Genomic DNA, 3,943 nt, shown 5'->3' with positions numbered 1-3,943 from the left:
GTTACTGTTTGGTTTTTTTCCTGGGAAAATGGAGAACTACTTTTTATATGTGTATATTTTTATGTAATTAGCATTCAGTTCCTGGTTGAGGGAAAAAAATTCCCGAAAGCAATAATGTTAAATAATAAAGATTAGAACCTAATGCATTTGCACTGTAGTTATTTGATTACTTCTTCATTCTCTTTAAAACTATTTAAGTGTTCACATTTTCATTCTCTGTGTCAGAATTGCTCTCACTAGTACTCATTCGTGTGTCACGTGTGGGCTCCCCACCCCCAAAACAGAAGCCAACTTGATCACTCCTGGAGGAAATACTAAGGATTGTACTTCGTGTGAGGATAAACGACATCTTTGTTAGGTCACATATGTAATGCCTTCCCTATCATTGAACACTGTTGAGTGATTTCTACTCAAGGAGATTTTGATAAAGCGATTTGTAGTCTTTTTGCAGGTAAAGTTCATATACCCTGCGTTTGTGCCTGTCCCATCCTGCAGAGGCAAACCAACCCACTGACGGTTGTCAGGACGTGCCAGGTCCGGGTTAGCATGTCCTGCTCATGGGGAGTCCCTGGAAAAGAACAACAGTATCATTCAGTAAGCTAAGCTTTTGACAGTCTCCTCTCCTAACAGAACAATTTGGCTATAGGCAAAACATTTTGACATTTTGAATTATGGGGAAATTAAATCTCTTCATGTTCTCCGCTTAGAGGCAGTTGTTGCTTTTAGTATTTATAATCAATCCCCGCTCCCCAAACTGTAATCCTCCATCAAAAAAACTGAAATAGGAATCCATTAACAAATTGGTGTATATTATATATTCTTTCTTTTTTCTCTAGGGGATTTGCTTCCTGCCTCCCACCCCCCCAGTCTAAAGTGTCCCCATGGCTTTGTGGCTTGCTATTTCCTCTTAATATATGTGAACATACTTTATTACAGTATATTTACCTCATCAGCTGTACGGATGTTTACCAATTTATTCAGACTGTTCTCTAGTGACAGACATCCAGCAGCACTATCTGAAAGTACCAATTTCCCACACCTTATTCAACAGTGGGTATTAGGAGTAAATTTTTTTTTTTAAGATTTTAAAAATTTATTTGACAGAGAGACAGAGAGGGAGCATAAGCAGGGGGAGTGGGAGAGGGAGAAGCAGGCCTCCCGCTGAGCAGGGAGTCTGATGTGGGACTGGATCCCAGGACCCTGGGATCATGACCTGAGCCGATGGCAGACGTTTAACGACTGAGCCACCCAGGTGACCCAGGAATAAATTTTCTGTTCATTTTTTGAATAGATGAGTCACGTTTCAAAATCATAAGACTTAAGAGGGCACCTGGGTGGTTCAGTGGGTTAAGCCTCTGCCTTCGGCTCGGGTCATGATCTCAGGGTCCTGGGATCGAGCCCCGCATCAGGCTCTCTGCTCGGCAGGGAGCCTGCTTCCCCCCTCTCTGCCTGCTTGTGATCTCTGTCAAATAAAATCTTAAAAAAAAAAGTAATAAGACTAAAGAGACAGATATCTGTACCCTGGCTACCCAGTTCCTGTCTGTGGAGGCAGCACGTGTCTATTTCTTGGGTATCAAGATAGATATTTCGTATGTAAGGGAAGCATATTGTATTAGTTTGCTAGCGCTGCCGTAACAAAATGCAGACTTGGTGGCTTAAACAGTGGGAATTTTTCTCACAGTTCTGGGGGCTGTATGTCCAAGATCAAGGTGTTGGTAGGTTTAGTTTGTCCTAAGGTCTCTCTCTCTCTCTCTGGCCTGCAGATGACGTTGACTCTGTGTGCAGCATTCTCCCCCACCCCCCACCCATGCCACCATATCTCTGTGTCCAAATTTCCCCCTCTCAAAAGACACCAATCAGATTGGATTAGTGGGCTTGTTTTGACTTAATTACCTCTTTAAAGGCCCTGTCTCCAAATAGAGTCACATTCTGAGGGACTGGGGGCTAGGGCTATTAACATACGTATTTTGAGGGGACACAATTCAGCCCATATTGTGTGTGTGTGTGTGTGTGTGTGTGTGTGTAGGTATTTACATAATGTGTAGTTTTGATTCTTACATAGATTTAACTAATACTTTGGGGGTTTTAAAAAAATTCAGAAGCAGGGACATCTGGGTAGCTCGGTCAGTTCAGGGTCTGCCTTCGGCTCAAGTCATGATCCCGGGGTCCTGGGTTAGAGTCCCACATCAGGCTCCCTGCCCAGCGGGAAGCCTGCTTCTCCCTCTCCGCCTGCTGTTACCCCTGCTTTGTGCTCTGACAACATCTTAAAAAAAAAAAAAAGTCCAAGTAGCTTTTCAGTAACTTTTTTTTCAGCGAAATATTTAAGACGTTCTAGAGCTGGGAGGCAAGAAATGGCCAAGGGAACAGATCTTCATGTGTGTAAAGACAGGCTGGCAAGCGAGGACAGTGATGCCATGGAACACCGTGACTCGGAGGGATCCCGGGAGCGAGGCTGGCTGACCGAGCGCAGGACGGAAGTGGGACCATGGAGGAGGAACAGAGCTGCCAGGAGCTGCGGCCTTCAAAGAGACTACAACGAACCGAGGGGGAAAGCTCTTCGAGCCGGGAGAGGTAGCTGCAGATCGGACTCTCTTGTTTTTAGGAAGTGAGAAATCTTTTAGGAACAAAGAAGTCTTTTGATTGGCTGGTGTTACCTAAAGAAAGATGAGAAATACCAAGAAAACAGGAGTTGGGGAAGAAAGCAGTCGGCGCCCGAGGCAGCAGGGCTGGTGGAAGGAGCTGCAGAGCCCCCGGGAAGCCAGCGGGAGGACCGGTCTGCGTGCGCCCCAGTGTGGCGAGGGAAGGCCCCAGTGGTCCAGTGCCCGTGCTCGTCACACGGCGTCCGACCAGCTCTGTGACAGCGTGTGCTGCTGTGTTCTACTCCCGTAAAGCCTTCGAGACCGTTCAGTGTTACGGCAAAGGCGGACGACCGAACTTGGAGAACGGACAGTCGTACGTTTGCAGCCCGCGTGGCAAATAACGGGGTGCAGTGTGCAAGATGGAAAAGTCCAGTCCCATCAGTGGGGGAATGTCTGTCACCTTGGGAAGAATTCCCTAGTGGAAGTGAAAACGTCCTAGATGTCCCTTAAGAGAAAGCCTTGAGTTTTACATTTCTGTAGAAACCTGTGTAAGCTTTCCCTTGCGTTTGCATATCATGACGCCGTGGACACCCGTGGCTTGGGGCCAGTGAGATGGAAAAAGTGGACCCGCGCACTGTCTGTGGATTGTGCAAAGCCACCACTGTGGACTGGCGACCAGAAAGGGCTGACTGAGTGAAACGTGAAAGAACACAGGTATAGTGCGGGCAGGGCAGAAATCCATCCCCCTCTACAGATGAGGAAAACGTGGGCACCGGCGAAGCATCTGGGAAATGGAAGAGGACAGGATCAGAGCTGTGCATCATCTTTGGGTGCCTCTGGGTGAGCGAACATAGCCCTGACGTGGTGCTGACACACGTGTGCTCAGCAGGCCTCATGCCCGGGGCGCTCGTGATGTTATCCCTTCGCTCTTGTGTTCCTGAACCTGTGTGATGTCCCGTATGACCAGATCGAAGCTTTGCTGGCTTCTCTGCTTTCTTAAGTACCAGCCCCTGGTTCGTCCCCTCACACCCGTCCCCTCGCACCGTGCTGTCCGTGTGCCCGGGGCAGCTTCCCCTGCACCGTCGTGGCCCACGTGCTCGTCCAGTGCAGCTCACGTCTGGCGTCCCATCCGCGCCCACGCGTGGCAGTGGGCTGGCTTCACGCTCCTGCACACGCACAGCTCGGTGCTAGACTGCACTGACTTACTCACGCGGGGCCTGCGGTCCTTGTTCCCGCTTCCCTCACGAGCTTAGAGGAAGGGCTCGGGGTCTGCAGGGTTTGCAGGGTCTGCAGGGCGCCCGAAACCTCCTGCTGCTCTCCGCGCGGTCTGTTCACGGAGGGCAGAGCCGGCGGGATGCGCTAAG

This window comes from Neovison vison, chromosome X (assembly GCF_020171115.1).
Source record: "Neovison vison isolate M4711 chromosome X, ASM_NN_V1, whole genome shotgun sequence".
In the NCBI taxonomy this organism is placed as follows: domain Eukaryota; kingdom Metazoa; phylum Chordata; class Mammalia; order Carnivora; family Mustelidae; genus Neogale; species Neogale vison.
Note: the sequence above shows the minus strand (reverse complement) of the source record.